At 38.5% G+C, this 21,733-nt stretch overlaps 1 pseudogene; it reads right to left on the bottom strand.

The window, feature by feature from the left end:
- Positions 1 to 21,121: 21,121 nt before the first annotated feature.
- Positions 21,122 to 21,275, bottom strand: LOC145255909 (U1 spliceosomal RNA; annotated as a pseudogene).
- Between the last annotated feature and the right edge of the window lie 458 nt (positions 21,276 to 21,733).

Raw genomic sequence — 21,733 nt, forward strand, 5'->3', positions numbered from 1 at the left:
ACTCTGTATCTCAAATTAGCAAACTATATTGCGAATTCATTTCTCAGCCATGACGTCATCGCATGGCCAAAAACGTGCTCGATCGATCCCGTGGCCTGAACATGCGTGATTCTCACATACATCGTTCGCACATGTCCAACCCATGTCTTCTAACCTATTTTCGAACTGACTTATTTTCCAACATATTTAAATTTGTTCGTTCTCGTAACTGACCTTGTTTTAATTCTGTTTTCATAAAGAGAATTCCTTTTCAAACCACATATCTAAGCTATTTTATGTGAAAACTAAATAATGGGTAATTGTACATTCCATTTTCCGAATCCATTTCAGAACCTATTTCTTAATCTAGACTACCAAGTTCAATTCTCGGTCTATCCTATCTCGTTTTTACTTATTTAATGTTTTTCTTAAACATCTTCTGTGAAAAAGGGGTTACAGAGAAGAGAAAAGGGCATCCCCCACTAAGCTACGAATCTATTTTGAACTCTGTCAAGGCAGGATAAGCTGCTTCTATCAGTTCCTGCCCAGACGTGGCAACAGTACTCCAACCTGGCTTTTATATAGGTAGAGAATTGCATCAGAGGTGAGATATCTACTGGAGCGGTAGAAGGATCCTACCATTTTTCCAGTGACCTTGGCAATGGATTTGATATAAGTGTTCCATTTCAGGTCAGGAGTAACGGTCAAGCCCAGAATCTTGTAAAACATGAAGCCTCCCCAAGACGAGAGCCATTCGTTTCAAGCGATCCGAGATTGGCATTAGAGCTGTAGAGATAGAAGCTTGGTTTTAGATGCATTAAAAGTAATCAGCCACCTCTTTCCCCGTTTTACCACATGCTCAAGATCAGAGGAGGGAAAATCAGAGAGAACTTGGTCGTTTACGGTCTTAGATGTGCTACCATAGATAGTAGTGTCATCAGCATAAATGTCTACGAATGATGTAAGGGTGTGATTTTGAAGATCATTAACGTAGGTCAGGAAGAGAGTTGGGCTCAGGATGGATTCCTGAGGGACTTCAGTATTAATACTGAGAGCTTCTGATTACCCATAAACCACTACTCTTATAAATCTATCAGAGAGAAATGATTTAATAATTGAGGACATTTCCAGCCATACCATAGCTGGAGATCTTGTGAAGTAGACCTTTATGCCATACCTTATCAAAGGCCTTTGATATGAGCAATTGCCCTAGAGAGGAAGTCTCTGTTGAGAGATTCGCTAATCGTATGAGATATAACTGTAAGCGCGTCTGCCGTAGATCTAACAGAAAACCATATTGCATGTCACTCAGAAGGTTGTTTTTGTGAAGTGGTTTACTACTTCTCTTAAGACTACATTTTTGTTGTTAATATAGATATTATTATTATTAATGCTGTTGTTGTTATGATTGTTGCTATAATTATTATTGTTGTTATCATTATTCTTGTTGTTGTTGTTGTTGTTATTATTATTATTATTGTTGTTGTTGTTGTCTTTTTACATTTTTTTCTTATTAGTATACTGGATAAGAAGTTAAAATCTGAAAGCTATTCGAAAATATTATTTTATTATTTTAGACATGTAAAATATAAAACAAAAAGAAACGAAAAGGGGGGTCTTTCATACCATAACTTTTGTTCTGCTCTATCTGCCCATTGGCCTGTAATTCGTTTATTTCTTTACAAAGCACTTGCTTTAAAATTCCGGCACATCTCAATAATGACCTAGAAGTCAACTTCCTGTGCGAGTAGCTGGTCTCTCGTAGGATTATTTTTGGCAATGAGCATCGTTCTCCTTGGAAAAAAAAGTAAAGAAAAACGATTCCTTTTGGTTAAATTTGAATTCTTCCATATTTTATGCACGCAAATAAAAACTAAACAACGTTTTGAATTCATAATTTTTCTTTTCTCAGTTTATTTTTGCTTTGCTTTTTAATTGCCTTTTTAAGTGATTTTTTTACCTGTAAAGTCAGATACGTCCAAAGATTTGGGGTGATGGCGCTCAGAGCACTGTTTTCTTGCCTCGAGGGAGAGAGTACACAGTTGACTTCGTAATCGTAGTGAGTGGTGGTGTCACTGCTAGTCTCTCTCTCTCTCTCTCTCTCTCTCTCTCTCTCTCTCTCTCTCTCTCTCTCTCTCACTGATCTATCGTTATCGGCATGAAATATGTTCAATTGATTTCCAATCCCTGGATTCTCTATGAAAGACATCCATAACGAGTCTTATCCTCGCAAATTGTGCTACAGGATCAGGTTGTCTGAAGATACCCGCTTCTTGTCCTAAAATGCACCAAACATTGATATTATTGTTTTTCCCTTTTACCTTTGCAAAACTAAATCATGTTCTGCATAGACCTAAACAAAAATAAAAAAATTCTACTACAAAACAAACAAACCAAACGCCATGAATAAATATTTTAATACACAAAAATTGAAGTACATGAAAACTATTCCCAAAATTACTTGATTCGCTATCAAAACAAAAGAACGAAGATGGTTGATATGCCGTAAAATAAAACAGCAAACTCCCAACCAGAATTTAAAATATGCTTTTTCCGTGTCTAGCGTCAAACAGAATTTCTACAAATATATTTTTACAGAAATCGCCCCCAGATAAGACACGAAGCCGTTATGTAAAAAGGGACAACCTCCAGTAATTAAAAAAGAGCAAACTAAATAAATTTGAAAATGATATTTGGAAAAGGTCAGACTCGAACAAAGTAAGAAACGTTTTAAAAAAGAATACATATTGAAATCCTAGGAATGTCGAACGATTGTCATTGTTCTTGGAAATAACTAAATACTATCTATGTCAGAGTTAGATATGAAAAACGCAGTATAGAAATAATGATGAAATAAATAGGTTATAAATGGAACAATTCATTTAGGAATTTCTTTGTTTGCTAAAAGCGTGTATGGACATACATACATGAAATCCATGTGCATGTAATCGTAAGAGCTTGAATTCCTGATTATCAATCAGCTGGTCGAATAAAATGATCATCATTTATATTTATAAACTCTTTGTCTTCATGTCCTTATTCCAACAAAGAAAAGTAAATGTTTTTACCTATCATCTTGTAAACGAAATTTGTGCAAAACCCCTCAAGTGTTAACTGTCTGTCATAAAGAAGTATCTCCCCTCTAATGATGTAAAAAGAACTGCATAAATGCCTCTCCAAACCCTGTATTATAATATGATAAAAGAATTATCATCACAGTTGTCATGATGTACCAAGAATATAAATGTCTCAGCCTCTATTTAATGAAGACCACTATTTAATATCCACTCTGCTATATATATATATATATATATATATATATATATATATATATATATATATATATATATACAGGAGATTAGCACTCTGAAAAATATACACACCCGATATACACTATCTCGATATATATGTCCCCCGACAACACTAGATGGGTTCTAGAAATGTTCACGCAGGACCAAAAGGGCTACCGAAGAGGTTTCTGTCTGGACTTCTTGAATCAGTACGAAGCGAAGATGACGAATTCTTAGACCGCATCATTATTGTTGACGAGACGCAGTGTCACCACTACGAGCCGGAGTCCAAACTGCAGTCGGCGGAATCGCACCACTCACCCTCTCCAGTAAAGGATTTCAAGACGTCTGGACATATATTTGTAAACTGTTTGCCTTCGTCGTCGTCATTACAACTGAAAGGTTACTAGTAATGGCACTATTATTTTTACATTGTCTAAGGTATGGTAAAATCGTGTAGTAATTGTACACCAGACCCTAGATAACAATAAAATATTATCCGAGCTATAAATAAATATGACACAATAGTTACACATAATGAGCTATATTTAACTATATAAGGAAACGCCCCACAGAAACAATTCATTATTTCATTATGCCTCCTCCGCGGAAAAGACGCCGCCCAAAACTAGAATTCACAGTACCTGGATACGAATTCCTAGGATCAGGGACAGACCGCAAAATTTTAAAAACACTCCACGAAACAAACTCGATCTAGCAGCAAAATTATACGGCCTTGCATACGACGATCCAGACACCACTACAGAGGACGCCGATGCTGAATTCCTCAGAAACAGTCAGAACACAGGAATCATCGGAACTGCTGCTCGTACCGCTATCAGGGCCAAACACGCACTGAGATTGGACAAGTATTTCCGAAATAATACCGCCGTGTGTGCTGCTGATAGCACTGACAATATACATAGGCCGCAAATGAACGAGGGTACTAATGAACAAAACTCGGAATCGGGATCTAACGGGTGGTAGGGTATCCACATCGGACCCCACCTGCCCACAGCAACAGGAAACATCCAACGAACATACACACTAAAAAGAACATTAAAAAACATGACCAAAATGAGCGACATGAACGCCCGCCGTGCTACCTTCAAAAGATATGAAAGTAATGGAAAATACCAATACATCGGCGAATACGCCTGGACTAAACCAGAATCAAAGGACTACATCGTACCATACTTTATGACAACATGGGTAAAACAAAACCAATGGGAGGCAATCATGAACACAGCAACGACATACAAAGTAAAAAAAAGGATAGGCTTCGAAATCAACGACGTCATCTGCGGAGAATTGCTAACAAAGAATAACGAGGAAGTCTTCGTGCCAAACCCGCAACCATGGTTCCAAGCATACATAGACAAAGACCAATTCATAGATTACGGCAACCTGGAAGGTTTAACAGACGTACCTAACAATACTTTCCGAGACATTCAACCAACCGTAGGAACCATGGCTGAACTACCACATTACATATACAATTACGGAATACCGATCCGTATGCTAAACAAATTACCTGTAAGCAAAAAAAATAGCAGACGGAAACAACTCCTGTGACGTAGACATGTACCTACTACACGACTAGCGGGACATGCCGCACCACAAAAATCAGACAAGGAGATTCGTTTGCATATAAATGGTACAAACGGAGCCTCCTACGACGCCCATTAACAAACATAATGAGCGAATGTAATTACACAATACAGGGCGCCCTTATGTCACGACCAGGTCTAATGGAAAGCACCATACAGAACGGGTTAAAAACAGCGTGGAACTGCGAAGTAGCAGTCGCTACAGCACCATGCTATGGGACGCTAGCTCAACATAGAGAGGACAACTTGGCTCACGGCGCAGCGCGAAAACGAGGGGGAACGGAAATACAGGAGGGCTTCGTCCAGACAGAAGCGTGCGACCTCAACTTCGACCACATGAAAGGACGAAAACCAAACGCAACACCAAAAGAAAAAAAAACAAGGACTGGAGAGGAAATACGGTCAGGGGCCATAACGGGATACATACAAACCGGCGGTTCCTTCACCGTTGCCAACAGGACTGTGATCAACAAAAACTTATACACTACAGAGGACCCGCCACATATGGTTCTACTAAACGTCCCAAACATACTGCGACCTTCAGCACAAACGGGTATTCTATATTTCACCTTCGAACTAACATACATGCTAGAATTACAGGTATGGTACGAATCGTTCGACCACACAACCAAGCTACCACTGAACGATCACGACTGCGCAATAATTGGAGTGGACGACGACTGCCATTAAGAAATGCAGCACATAGTGCCACCAAACAGACATCTACACGGACAAAGCTCCAAATCCATGTTACACGGTCACGGGAATTTCGTAGCTAAAGATACGTCCACGGGCAGAACAATCGGATACAATTACAGTAAGTTCGTAAACAAGTAAAGGACCACACCCAAAATCAAAAGGAGCGGTGCCATTACAAAAAAGGGCTTAGTCAGCAAAAAAAAAAAAAATGTCAGCAAAAAATTTTAAAACGACGCATTTACATTGAATGCTGCGTCAGCGAAACCTAACACGCAAAAAAAAATGTGCAAATCTAAACAAAAAAATTCTTATAAATGTTACAAACCTGAAACGCCGGCACAGACCAGCACCATGACAGCAGAGACGCAAATGAAGCTAAGCAAACCTTCAACGACTACATACTTTCCGACACTACCGCCGGCAGAAAGGTCACGCCCTACACTTGGGTATACAGATCGCAACGACCAAAAAGTTTCGGTATCGGACCAGACAGACCGCAACTCGACACTTTCAAGAAGACCGTAACAACCGACAAAAACAACAGAAAGCACCAACTCCTAGTCAAGGTCCTGGAAAAGCGCCCGAATATCGTCGTGTACCACAAGGCCGGACCCAGCAAGCTGAAAAACTGCTCGGACGTGGACCACTTCCACATCATAAGCTGGCACAACGACCATCCAACTAGTGAATACAGCTTCTCTAACCTGAGGCGTACACTACAGGACCGCGGCGAGTCAGAGTATACGATGACTTGCCCTAAAGTGTACTCGCCTTACGGGCTCTGTTAGTACCTACAAACTGACCCGGACGTATGGTGCGTAACAGCTGCTGGAAATCTGACAACGGACCGACAGTTAGCTTTCCTACGACAACTGACAAATAAAACATTACGTGAACCGTGTCCCGACATTGACGAAACAAAACTGGCAAACAAGGCTGACAGTCTCCGAGGTTAGAAGTATGACTTCATAACCAAAATCATGAAACGAGCCAACTCGACGGACCTCGGGGACATAATGCTATATTGTACGCATACATCGAAGGCAATAACACGCACGACTTGGCAGTCGATAGACAAAAACACCGCCAACCTCTCCAACATCATAGTGGGACAGCAGCAACGGACGTCCAGATTCAGAGCAGAGTGACTCCGATACATGCACAAATCCGTGAGAAGAAGGAACTTTTCAGTAGCATGACCCATCAATACTGGCCAGTCCAACGATCGCTGAACATATTCGACGAATGGCTACAATTCCACCACATCGATGCGGATGATTTCGCCACAGCAACTTCGAGGTTTGCCACAAGATAAGACCAAAAACAACGCATTACACATAACAGGACCGTCCAATTCCGGGAAATCGTACATCCTACGGAGTATCCGAAACGGGTTAATGAACGCGGGCAGAATGCGTTGTCAAGCCAGTGACAACTTCACGTTCGGCTGCTGCGTGGACAAAGGCCTCATCTTCACTGAGGAGATGTGGTTCACGCCGCAAAACGTAGAGGAAGCTAAATGTATCCTGGAAGGGACTGACACCTATGTTAACGTCAAGCATTAGAGTGAACGTATCCTGAAACTAACACCCAGTCTATCAACGAGCAACGACGACCCATGGCGTCACGTAGCTAACGAACGCCAGGCCATGGAAAATCGTATTTCCTTTATCGTACAAGATGTGCTATGGAAGAATTAAAAGGATGGGGGTAGTCTCGAATTGAATCCACTCATATGGTTGACTATATGGCGTAAACATATACACGCATACAAACACGAAAACTACGTGCCCACAGCCGCACAGTCGACGACACAACCAAAACCTTCCAGCCGATACACATGGCGCGAGGAGGACCAACACAGCCCCGCCAAAAAAACCACGTACGTAACCCGTGAGATGAGACCTAATGGGCGACTTCAAGCTCTGTGAATTAGACGAAACACAACCTGCCCAAGCGTGTAAACAACACAGACATCCTATCAAGTGTCCGACACCGGCAAACGAAGACAGCGAGACATTACCGTTTACGGATAATGACTTAGAGGTGATGATGACGCCGACAAACTCGTCGAGTGCACCACCTGACAGCCCTGACACGTTAACGATCATCATTAGTGACACTGACGAAACAGACAAAGAAAACACAACTGACGACGACAAAAAAATCCTCTGAACGAATTCGTCCTATTACGAGATCGAGAACTTCACACACGAATACACCTAACATACAGACACACACAATCCTTACAGACATTGGTAATATACTGCGAGGAATTGCTGACGGACTCTGACTGAGAAAAAAGAAAACCATCCAAGGTCTAAGTCTAAGGTGTCATGGCTGCCAAAAAACTTTTTCCTTTCTAAGGTCTAAGTCTAAGGTGTCATGGCTGCCAAAAAACTTTTTCCTTTCTAAGGTCTAGCCACCATTATACATACTCTATATATATTGGAATTACATATTACTATTGGAATTTCATCTATGGTGTGATAAATATTATATATATATTATATATATATATATATATATATATATATATATATATATATCATACTTGTGTTAATTTTATTTTTATTTCGGACTATTAGTCTCATCTTTATTAGTTGTTGTCTGTTTGTTTTTATTGGTTTCACAACGTTTCGGCCAACTTCCTCTGGCCTTCGTCAGGTGGTAACCGCGACGGATAGGAACTTCGAATCTCCTAACTGCATTCTCAGCCATCACTGTCATCCGTAGTTGTCGTCGTCTCACCACATTTTTGACCAATTACCTCTGGCACGCTTTGGGTGGGATTGAAACCGCTATCTTCAGACAATGTTCATCTGGAACCGTAGAGATTCAACGTCTCTATCAACTGCGCCACTGGATATTAAAAATGTCAGTTAAAAGAATGGATAATACCAAGTTGAAAATAATGACTAACTAAATAGGTTAGATTTTGAAACAATTCATTTAGGAATTTCTTTGTTATCAAAACGCGATTAGGCGCATAGTAATTTGAACAAGTGGCGGACCACATCTCTGACGTCATAAAGAAGGGGGATTCCAATATATTGAGATGGGTTTGCGTCAGTTAGAGAGGAAGAACCAGAGAGTCAGAGCCAGACAGAGTCAGAGAGCGACTTAGTCGAAGTCGAGTCGGTCAGATTGGAAGCTGACGCCCTTTGGAGGCGAAATGAGACGGGGAGAGGAGGATGAGACTATGTAATCGTTAAAGCTTGAATTCCTGACATCATCTCATCCGGATGAAGAATAAACAGGTCATTTATATTTGTAAACTTTGCCGTCGTCATTACAACTGAAAAGTCAATATGATTTTGTCTATCATCAGTGAATAAACTTTGTATAACTCCCTCCCAGTATAATGTGTCCCCACCACCATCATCAATAACTCTCCCCTCAATCTGTGTTTACAAGAACTGTCGTATGAAAACTCTCAGCACCGTATTATAATATGATAAAAGAATTACCATCACAGTCATGATGTACCAAGAATATAAATCTCTCATTCTCTGTTATAAATGTATTCCTCCTTGTTAAAATGTATCCTGTCATATCTCAACAGCAATACATATACATGTTCGATATATGTACACGCGAGACAAACACTCTGATATGCACCCCCACTATGTAACAAGCCACTTGATGTAAGGACCTAACCCGAACGAAAACTGATTATCGCCTTCTGTTGGCCTTAATCTTCAATATCAAAAGCATATAGGAAGGAGGAAAACAGTCAGCAGGAAGATAACTCCACAAATTTGCAGTCGTTGAAATAAAGCTAAAGTGAAAGAAAGATTTATTAAAACGAGGAATTAAAACAACGAATAGATGGAGAACACTGGATGAACGAGTCAAACAAGCTAGAACAAAGAAAATGTGGAATAGATCTGGCAATTCTAGAAATAAATGTCGCATCAGCATTTATAGAAAAAGCCTTAGACTAGCAACATCACTCTATAAGTGAAATATTGCGGAGAAGAAGAAAGAGCGGGCCAATCAAATTACAGATACGTTTCTGAACCTTACAATGAATAGGTGGCTATTGTCATTACTGAACATGAGTTAGCACTGCCGGACAAATCGTCTGTCTTCAATTGCCATGCACTGTCATCCAATGTCGGACACCGTTTTATCCATGATTGCCATTACTCTTTTAAAGTGGTTACTGTCACTTGATGGCATTGGAACGCACTGGAGACACAATTGTTTTGAGGCGGTTTTGAAGCAGAATACGGACCATGATATTTGTGAGCTATGGTGTTCAAGTAATTTTTTTTTAATATTAAAATGTTAGTTGAAAGCACATAATTGTGAAAAAAGCTTTCACGTCCCATATAAAGAATCAATTTCTTAATAATGACGTTAATATTTTAGCACGGTCCGCATTCTGTATAAGTACCCATTTGTTAACCCAATAATATAGCACACGAAGTAAAAAATATATAATGTATACCATATATGAATAATTTTGGTGACCAAATTAGGATGTTTATTTTTTATGTGTGAAACTTGGAAATGTTACGAGAATGAAAAATGGAAGTCCTCGACTATCGTCTCTTTTTTTATGTCGTCATCGGCGACAACTACGGCAACCGCGACAACTACTGTTGGTAAGAAAACAAGTGAAAAAGGATATTGTCTTTGTTTTTTTTCTTAATTGAAGCAAGGGTATAAATGTAAATATTAGTGTGTGTTAGAGTCGAAGTTATTGCTTTTTTTTTTAAACATCATTTGTTTAGTGTTCAAGAAGGTATTTAACATTTCTAAATTCCCTTAATCCGATATTCCCTTAATCCGATATTCCCTTAATCCAATAAATATATGTGAACAGCTAGGTGTATCAGAATTTTTGTAGGAATTTTTGACACTCCTAACACGAAACTGCGAATAAAATATAAAAATCTCGTAATTTCTCTGTTAAAAGTGGGTTATTTATTTTCTTTATGCATTATACTTCCAAAATAAACTATTAAAGTTGTTTTAAAAGTAATAGAAATATATATTTTTTAAAACAGTAATGAATTTTCCGAACTCAATATTTTTCAATTTTTAAACTTTAAAAATCTATCCAAATTTTTCTATTGATTCTATTTTTACGATATTTTCAGGGTCAATGTGAAATTTTATGCTCTTTCCAATAAACCGAATATAATATTTTAGACAAACGTTTTTTCTTTTTTAATTCACGCCCCCTGATTTTCAAGTTTCTATTAAAAAGTAAATAATTAATTTACTCACCGAAAAGTAAATAATTAATTTGTTCACAAATTGAAGAGAAAAGGTCAATAAATAATATATTAAAATTTAAAACAAAAAAAACACGTAGTATTTTTTAGAATTTTACCTGTAAAGTTTGAAGTTTAAAACCTTTTTTTTTAAACCACGTTATTTGTTTTTTCTTCTGTTTTTTTTTTAATGAAACGTTGGTCCTTGCTCCTTTAACTGAAAAACATTTAGGGCTTGAATTACATTTTTCGAGGAGTTATAAGCTTGGAAAGATGGGGTGGAATTATTCACTATTTTCACGAAATTTCTGACACACCTACTGAACAGCCAATCAAATTAAGCGGAACTTAATAATGAATCGTAAAGGTAAGGGAACGTGTTTACGTAGGGTAGCCGAAAGAATGAATGTCAAATGTAAGGAATAAGAAAGTAAACACGGAGGGCACGGTTGTGAAAAATACGAGGGGCGTACAATAAGTAATGCCCCTGGCCCACTTCCACTTGTCTGATCTAGCTGAAATTTTGAATGTGCAATGATTTATATCTCTACGGGTTAGGTGGCAAATTACAGCTCTGAACTAATTGTGGTTTCTGTTTTACAGGTGTTTCAACTGAGTCAGGTGTGAAATGGAGCCTGTTGAATGTCGAGCAGTGATCCGGTTTTTGTATTTGAAAGGACGCACACAACAGGAGACTTTTCATGAAATGAAAGAAACTTATGGTGATAATGACCCATCATATGACCTTGTAAAACGCTGGCATCGTGAATTCAAGCATGACCGGAAGTCTGATGAAACAGCTCCCAGACCTGATAGCCCCTCCCTTCGGTCATTGATGAGGCATCTGTCCGTCAAGTTGAGGCTGCCATTTTGGAAGATCGGCGTATTACGATTCGCCAAATAGCACAAGATGTCAAGATTAGTACAGGGTCTGTGGAAACTATCATTCATGACCATTTACATATGCATAAGGTGCCTGCCAGATAGATTCCCAGGTTGCTCACACCATTCCAGAAGCGATAACGCGTCGAGTGCTCGAGGATGAATTTGGAGATGTGCCAAGAAGATGAGTCAAAGTTTTTTCAGAAGACTGATTACACAGGATAGAAACCTGGGTCCATCACTATGATCCAGAGACCAAAGTCCAGTCAATGCAGTGGAAGCACTTGGATTCACCACATCCAAAGAAGGCAAGGGTGCAGCCCTCCGCTGGCAAGGTCATGCTCACAGTCTTCTGAGACCAGGACAGTGTAGTGATGACAGATTTCCTGGCAAAGGGTACCACAATTACAGGAGCCTATTATGCTTTACTTTTGAGGAAATTAAGGGAAGCTATCAAAATCAAGAGGTGAGGAAAGATCAGCAAAGGTACCCTCCTTCTGCAGGAAACGCCCCGGTCCACAACTGTCATGTCGCCAGATCAGAAGCACGGGCGTGTGGTTATGAAATCCTCTCCCAACCTCCCTAGTCTCATGACCTTGCACCCTCTGACTTTCACCTCTTCCCAGCCATGAAGTTGTTTTTGAAAGGAAAGCGTTTCCCAGATGATGCAACCTTGATTTCTGAAGTCACGTCGTGGTTGGAGGACCAACCTGGGGTGTTCTATAAAAACGGTCTCCAGAGCTGCATCAAACGATGGGAGAAATGCATAACTCTGGGTGGTTCCTATGTAGGGAAAGACTAATAACCGTGCCAAGTTTCGTTGCTCTACTGCTATGGGAAGTGGGTTAGGGGCATTACTTATTGCACGTCGCTCGTATGACAAATATATAGAATTTTTCGGGCTCGACGAGGAGAGTGAGAGGAGAACATAATCAGTGAGTATTCTCCTATCACATGTAAATATAACTTGTTTGGGAAAATGACTCTCATCGGAACTACTATAAGAATTTATGATACTGAATAAAATCTACTGATAATATTTGCAAAACGTACATCAAGTATTAGCAGGTAGTATGACCATAATTGAATTTATATGTAGCGTCTGTGTTTGTATTGCTATGTTTTATTCTAGACGGTAAAATCTATAGTATTGATAATTATAGAGATAGATTATTTCATGTATCCACAAGAAGAAGATATATTATTTTATGTATCGATTTTCAGTATTTACTTCAACATGTCGACGTTGATGCTTAGGAATTTTTTTTTTCGTAGACAAAAGCCTCACCTGTAGAGAAGGTAAATAAATTACACATATAACTATGAATAAATTGGTGCGTAATTGTGTGTGCACAAGATGTTTTGAAAATCGATAGTGCAACTTCGGAATTATTACCTTCGCGAAGAAGCTTATGTATTCGGTCGAATATATATTAAAAAACCTCAACATCTGTGTGTCTGTCTCTACACGAATAGGCTACTATCTATATATTAATACGATAGCGTGTGTGTTATTTTCTGTGTCACGCTTATACCCGGGTCGTTTAATTGTAATGTACTTACATTTCTTGTCATAAATAATTTCACCAAGAATTCTTCACGAGTTTTGGTTTCGGTTATAGCTGATAGCACTTAAGTCATTTATTTTGTTTTAATAAATAATTTTATCCAGAATTCTTCATAAGTTTTTATTTCGGTTTCGATTATGGCTGAAGGAGCTCAAGTCATATATATATATATACATATATTTTTTCATTAGTTTTTATTTCGGTTTCGATTCAAAGTAATGCACCCAAGTCATATGGATTTATATTTTTTTAATTTTGAAATCCCAACTTTATAATATATAAAAATTGATAGAACATTAACTCTATAATAATATATATGAAATATATACGAAATCTGTAATAATTAAAATATCATATTTAAGCTTACTTGACGACCGAGCTTTGCCGGGCGTTCATGCTTGCTTAGATAAATAATTTTGCAGTTTTAACAAAAGAGCTACAATAATATCAGAGCATCTCCATTTACACTGAATATCTACAGAATGCCAACATCAATATATGACATATGAATGAGTCCCCTGTGGAATTTCCACAGGTCCTGCTAGTATGGTCTACTATTATACTAAACTGATCCCATACAATGATAGGAGAGGTAGCAAGGATCTACAATGAGTAGATGAAGTCGCCCCGACCAACAGGAGTGGGGCTCAGGTCACTTATAAAGGGGAAATTGACTTTCACGTAGAACTACCAAATTTGGCAGGATAACTCACCATGGGGAAGGGGGGTGGATTACATCGCTTACTCATACAAACGGGGTTGGTGCCTTGGGGTGTCACTTATAACTAGGAACACTATGTGCGCTCACACCGTTTGACGTAGAGCTTTATTATTATTATTATTATTATTATTATTATTATTATTATGCTGTTTAACCATTATTATTATTATTATTATTATTATTATTATTATTATTATTATGCTGTTTAACCATTATTATTATTATTATTATTATTATTATTATTATTATTATTATTATTATTATTATACTGTTTAACCAGCATATAAAAAGTTTTAAGGAGCGAGCTAACCGAGAATCACGGCCAAAAAAGCCTTTTGTAGGCGTACAGAAAAAGCGAATACACATACATACATACATACATACATACATACATACATACATACACACATTTTCGCTTTTATATATATAGATTAACATGGGTACCCGGCGTTGCCCGGGTGTTTGGATGTGTATGTTGAGCAAAAAAAAAAGTGGTAGTAGGAAGGCAGGCTCGAACTCGTTCCACGAAGGAGAAAAAGAACAGGGGAAAAAAAACTTACTTCTTTGCTGTTACGACCACCGCCAAACTGAAGTGACTTATGTAAACATTTAGCCTAGACAATCGAAGAGGATAACTTTAAAAAATATCAGCGAAAAAAGAGACCCCCCTCTGTAGAAAAGTGGCTAATGTTTTTATCCAAATTTTCGACATTTGTCGTATGAAAGGTCGAACTTCAAAACGATACTGATCTTGAGAAAATCTGACGCCTCTAGCGAAAGTTTTAGGCAGACATGCAGGCATACATACATACATACATACATTTATATATTGCTAACTAAAGATTTTCGACCCAAACCGATGAACAAGCTTGCCCTATCTCTGAATACCCTTTATGTAAAATTTCAAATGTTTAGACCAGAAATTGTCTGAGTAATTTGGTAGAGACCGCAGGGGTCAATTTTTTTAAAACTTTGATCCCTATTATGACCCCTTAACATTTACTGTTTTGTATATCAAAGTTTGAGTCTGCAGGCTGAAAATTGGCAGAGTTATTGCGTAGGGAAATATACACACACGCACACACACACACACCCGTTCACTTTCATATATATACTAGCATTTTAGCCCGGCGTTGCCCGGGTGTTTGGAGGTGTATGTTGAGCCCCTCCCCAAACGGTCAATTTTTTAAAACTTTGACCCCTATTATGACCCCTTAACCTTTATTGTTTTGGGCTCAAATAAAGTTATTAAGTTAGATTCATGACCAAGGAACCTATATCTCAAATTTCAAATGTTTAGACCCAATATTGTCGGAGGAGTTTGGTAGAGTTCTCAAAAGTAAAATCGTTGAACTTTGACCCGTTAACAACCAAATTTCTGGCCGAAAACGGATTACAAAGATGTTCCCAAATCTCAGTAACCTATATATATATATATATATATATATATATATATATATATATATATATAGGTTGACCCTTATAAATTATCCGAAGGAAAATCAACATTATATTTGCTGTCTCACTTAATACCAGCTGGCTGAAACATTTGGTCAGCATAATCCATCTTCAATTTTTGCATAAAAATATGTTATTAAGAACGTCTTTTGAATTAACTATGTGAATAAAATGCTTTGCGCTATTCGACCCGAGCGTAAGACACAGATGTTTCGAACACGGCAATCAATCGTTTTGTTCAAATTATTTGAACGGGATATTGACAAGGCTACATGCGTTTGGAATCGCTTAATTTCTCTATCTACCCCTCTCTCTCTCTCTCTCTCTCTCTATATATATATATATATATATATATATATATATATATATATATATATATATATATATATTTTTACACAGTGATCACCACTTATCAAGGCCCGGAAGCCACTCGGGGATAAGGGTTATTGCAAGTACATTACGTTAGTGAGGAGATTTGATGAAGTGTTTAATTAGGGGGGCGGTTCATTAGGAATTTGTTAACATTAGACTTGAAGACATCCAAGTTGTAGTCCGGAGGGAAGCAGGCAGACGGAACAGAGTTCCACAGGCGTGCAGTTCTAAGAAAGAAGCTTTGTTCATGAAATCCGCGTTTTGATTTAGGCACAGATATAGAGTGGGGGAAATTTTTCACAGTGGATTCAGCTAGACGGGTGTTTTTCGTGAAAGATTGGCGAGGGGGGACCAGGGATTGGAGTTCAGACGAGCACCTGCCATGAAAATAACGATAAAACAAGGATAGGCTCGCAACGTCTCTTCTGTGGGAGAGGGGTTGCAGGGTAGAGAAAAGGTCATCCCCCACTAAACCACGAAGTCTATTTTGTACTCTGTCAAGGCATGATAGGCTGTTTTTGGCAGCTCCTGCCCAGATATGGCAACAGTATTCCATCCTTGGCCGTACTTAGCTTTTATATAGATAGAGAATTGCATCAGTAGTGAGATATCTTCTGGAGCGGTAGAAGGATCCCACCATCTTTCCAGCGACCTTGGCAACAGACTTGATGTACGTGTTCCATTTCAGATCAGGAGTAAAGGTCAAACCCAGAAGCTTGTCAAAACACGGGGCCTCACCCAGACGAGAGCCATCCATCACAATTGATGCCAGCTGGGGATCAGAGCGTTGATGATGTAAGGATAGGAGTTTGGTTTTGGATGCATTAAAGGTAACTAGCCACATCTTCCCCCACTGAACCACGCGCTCGAGATCAGAGGAGAGAGAATCCGAGAGAACTTCGTCATTTACAGCCTTTGATGTGTTGCCGTAGATGGTCGTGTCATCAGCATAGATGTCAACGAATGATTTAAGTATGTGTTTAGGGAGGTCATTGATGTAGATCAGGAAGAGAGTTGGGCCCAGGATTGACCCCTGAGGGACTCCAGCATTTATATTGAAGGCCTCCGATTTTTGTCCATCTACCACTACTCTTATGAGCCTATCGGAGAGAAATGATTTAATGATTGAGAAAACATTTCCCGTTATACCGTAGCTGGAAATCTTGTGAAGTAGACCCTTATGCCATACTTTGTCAAAGGCCTTTGATATGTCAAGAGCAATTGCCCTAGAAAGGAAGCCTTTGTCAAGAGATTCACTAATCCTGTGGGATATAACCGTCAGCACATCTGCGGTAGATCTTGCAGAGCGGAAACCATATTGTGTGTCACTAAGAAGGTTATTCTTGCTGAGGTGGTTGACTATTTCTCTATTTAATATTGATTCCAGCAACTTACTCATAACACAGAGAAGACTTATTGGTCTGTACTGAGAGGGAGATGACTTATCACCTGAATTCTTAAATACAGGGCAAACTGATGAGGTCTTCCAGGGGGTCGGAAAGCACTTCTCCTTAAGGCAGCGCTTAAATAGTTTCGTAAGTATGGGAGCAAGTTCTGGTTGAAGCTTTTTTAACACTATAATTGGGATGCCATCAGGGCCAGTTGCTTTACTGGAATCTAGGTTTTTTATTAGCTTGGCGACCTCATGCACGGATATTTGTATGTTACCTAGCTTGTTCTGTGTTATAGGAGGAAATATGGGGAGTTGATGGCCTTCGTCGCATAGGGTAGAATTAGCTGCAAAGTTCTTTGCAAATAGTTTGGCCTTGTCTGACGCTGACGAGATAACCTCTGGTCCATTGATAATGGTTGGGATAGAACGCACACTTCTGTTCAGGATCCTATTTGTTATTTGCCAAAACTGGTGGGAACCAAGCCGCTGATCAGCTACCTTGGATTTAACAGACTGGGCATATAGCTCTCTTGCAGTTTTTATTACTCTTTTACAGTGGTTGCTGGCAGTCCTGAAAGCAGCTTTAGTCTCAGTGCATCTATTACGTTGGTAGCTATGGAAAAAGTGATTTCTGTGCGCGATAGCAGCAGCACATTCTGGGGAGAACCATGGCTGGCTGTTAGGTTTTTGTTGGAATTTTTTAGATGGTATGAATTGGTCTATGCCTACAATTAACCATTCGGTCAGATCTGATACTATAGAGGACACTTCCTTTTTAAACATGGAGTGCAGAGGTAAATCAGATATGAATGTACGGAAGCTATCCCAGTCAGCCATAGAGTATCGGTATACAGTACGGTGGAGGGGTACTCTGATGGCTTCTTACATTTCGTTTTTATCTTAACTGATACGACGGAGTGGTCGGAGGATCCTAGAGGAGAATGAACGGTACATGAACATAGCTCAGGGGAAGTTGAGAGAAAAAGGTCTAAGAGGCTTGCATATTGATTGGGTGTATCGGGCACACGGGTGGGTTCGCGAACAATCTGAGTGAGGTCATAAGCAATGGCAAAATCATGACAAAACCTCCCCTCATCATCTGTCTTATTTGAATGGGTCAGCCATTCCACGTTATGGACGTTGAAGTCACCACAGATGTGGATGTTAGCCGAGGGATGTGAAGACAGTATGTGGTCTATTTTCTCAGATATGCTCTTTAAGATAGTAACTCCGCTGTTGTGGGGCCTATAGAGGGCAAATATAAATGCAGTGGTGTTAGCAAGTGCAACACTGAAGCACATATAGGGTAAATTAGGATCTTCTCTAGAGATATCCCTGCCACATGGGAAGCCATCCTTAATGTAGGCACATATGCCATGCCCATGGCGATCTTGGGAGTCAGATTTAGCTGTTAAATTGGAGTATCCATTAATTATGAACTCATCTAGGGAAGTGGTCGGCCCTATTCCAGTTTCATAGAAATAATATGTCCGGTTTCTTCTCCTGTAATTGGGTTTCAACCTCTGGAAGGTTGGAACGTAGACCCCTGATATTGGAGAAGGAGACCTGGTAGTAGGGGTCTACGCTGGAAGATGGGGGTTCTAGGTTTAATAGAGTTTTTATTCTGGAGATATTTCATGTTGAGGTTTTGGGATTTGTGGAATAGGTCGGCATACTTGGTTAGAGCAGTACAGAGAGGGAAAGTAAGAGAGAAAAAGACAGGAAAAAATTTTTTTTATTTGTAGCACACGAAAAGGTAAAGCCGTAACAATTACCCACTAGTATGGCATCGAGAGGCCCCACCAGAGACTACTGCATGGTCCAGATCCACTCACCAAATGGCAATACAGCAGTCCCAGTACGTTGCACCTGCTTATAGGACAGCCTCCTTAGTGGTTAATCCAAGGTTCGGGTCCCTGACTATCAGGCGGATAACGTCAGCCCAGACAAAACGTTTACCTCCAGCACCCTTACTAGTGACATGGCAACAAGGACAGACAGAGACAGAAAAATATCCGACATCTCAGACTACTGGTCACCAAGTAGTACCGACCTTAAAGCAGCTTTTTCTTCACCCTTTGTCAGAAACATCACTCATTGAATGAGGACTGAATGACAAAATAGGAGAAGCGAGAGTTACTGGAGCTGCCGATAACACATCCACTGTATTATCTACTCTCCATTAAAAAAAAACGGGGGGAGGAGAAATGAGAATGGGTACAAGTGACTTATATCTAAGTAGTAAGTCCGGTGCGAACTTAATAATTCATGACACTTTTGGTGATAATCTCCCCTCCCATATTAATGGGTGGAAGTTTGTCGTTATCTATCTAGTTTGAATCATTAAAGTTTCATCTTATAATTAATTAAAATCCAATAATTAACTATTATCAATTTTTAAAGACTGCTTAATATTAATTTACATTAGAGTTTAAGTAATTATTCAAGGTTTTAATTTAGGAGGTCCGTTTTCATGAGTGACTGTTTCTTTGCACTGTTTATATTTCGAATTTACTTGAACATAAGGCTAACTATATAAGATAGGATTCGCAAGCAAGAAGAAAGTATTTTCAATACAGGCAAGCTTGAAGTAATAGTATATATTAAGTATACTACTTAAATAAAGTCCTAAGTTTATCTACTCTAGAGAATAATTTCCGGCATTTTTTTTTATCGTTAGTTGCCGGCATTTTGTTTGCTTTAAACGTTCAGCTTTGTAGCAGGAGGGGGGGGGCGGATAATACGGAATACAGACAAAAGGTCAGGAGAAATACAGACAAAATACATAAAACACGAAAAGCAAATTTAAAACAATGTAACAAAACATTTAGGATTAGTTTAGAGAAAAAAAATTAAAAATAAAAAAATAAAAATACTTAACGTTTTTGCACTAGAGATTCCGCCCGCTGTTTTATCAACTGTTAGCTAGCATATGCCTTTCTAGAGTGACAGAAGATTTCTATTTCCGGATAACTTGGTCGAGTGCCTATCTATAGAATAAAAGTCGTAACGTTCCTATGTGTAAAGAATATCTAATTTACATTTTTTTTTGTTAAAGAAAAAAAAAATTATAGCTTTTTTTTTATAAAGTCCTAAGTTTATCTACTCTAGAGAATAATATATATATATATATATATATATATATATATATATATATCCTTCTATATATATAAAATCGAAAATGGGTGTTTGTGTGTGTGTGGTTTTTTTTATGTCTCACAAAAACTTTCGACAGAGGTCACGGATTTTCACGAGTTCTGCATTGTTTTGAAGCTCGGCATCTTGGACGACAAATATCGAAAAATTGGCTAAAAACATTTAGTCCTTCACTTCAAACTGGACCCTTTTCTACAAGGAGGGTGTGGCGAAAAAAATCATTCCTTCATTTTCTCTCCTCCTGCTACTACGACAATGACGTCATGTTTGTACTTAGAAAACGTTGACGTTAGTTAAAACCACTCGCAAGTGTTTTTTAAAAGTTTGATATAATCCGTCCTCAGTTGTATGTCTTTTTGGCGTAGGGGTAACGTGTCAAACTTCGAGCCTACCTTTCTACCCAAACTTTTTTTTTCTCTCTTTTACACCTCCAAACACGCGGTCATCAGTTATTTTAAGATTGCGGATCGAAACAGGGTTATTTATGTCATTTTTGTCTGCTTTTCACCGTTCATTTTTTACGTTCGTTCGCTGTTTTGTTTTTCCAATTTTTTTAACATCGTGTTTTTTTTTTAAATAGGGTCACTCCCCTCCTACATATACACCTCCAAACACCCGGGCAACGCCGGGTAGCCGCGCTAGTATTTTATCAAACGATATGAATAAATTTGAGTTCATAAGCAGTAGGATATTTAAAAAAAAATGTCAATATTTAATATCATAAAAGTTACAATGTAAGAGAAGGATCTGATTTTGATTTAATTATCGGGGTGAGCGCGAACGCAGACCCCACACTTAAAAATAACGCATCCGAGTCGTCCACATTTGGGACGATCGCAAAGGTCAACCCAATCGTAGTGCAATGGAAAGGCCTCCCTCTGGTAGACCGGCCTAGATGATCACCGTTATATATATATATTATTGCAAACAAAATTACAAATCAAACAATAATAATAATATTGAATACACCGTTTACCCCTACAGGCCGCCATATGCTATTTTATATCAGACAACTCCACATACTAACCACTTCGCTTTAAAACCAATAAAAATAACACAAAATAAAATGTAAACAACATGGACACATCAGAATTTTTATATTAAAAAGTAACTATTCATAACAAATAATTTCGTCTTATTTAAACTTACAAACATTTACACAAAATACGACATTTTTTTTTAAAAAACTTAAATTTTGTCTCCATTGCGAATGTCAAGGTCGTTTATCCGTCAACAAGAAATAATGAATTCGGTATCTTTTCAACAGAAACAAACCAACAAAAAATTACTTAATTACAAAAAAAAAAGAAAAAGAAAAGATTTTCATTTAATTGAATCCAAGTATAATAAATATATTAAAAATATTCGTTTTTTTTT

The sequence above is a fragment of the Euprymna scolopes genome, chromosome 31 (genome assembly GCF_053919585.1).
Source record: "Euprymna scolopes isolate OS-2025 chromosome 31, ASM5391958v1, whole genome shotgun sequence".
Taxonomy (NCBI): Eukaryota; Metazoa; Mollusca; class Cephalopoda; order Sepiida; family Sepiolidae; genus Euprymna; species Euprymna scolopes.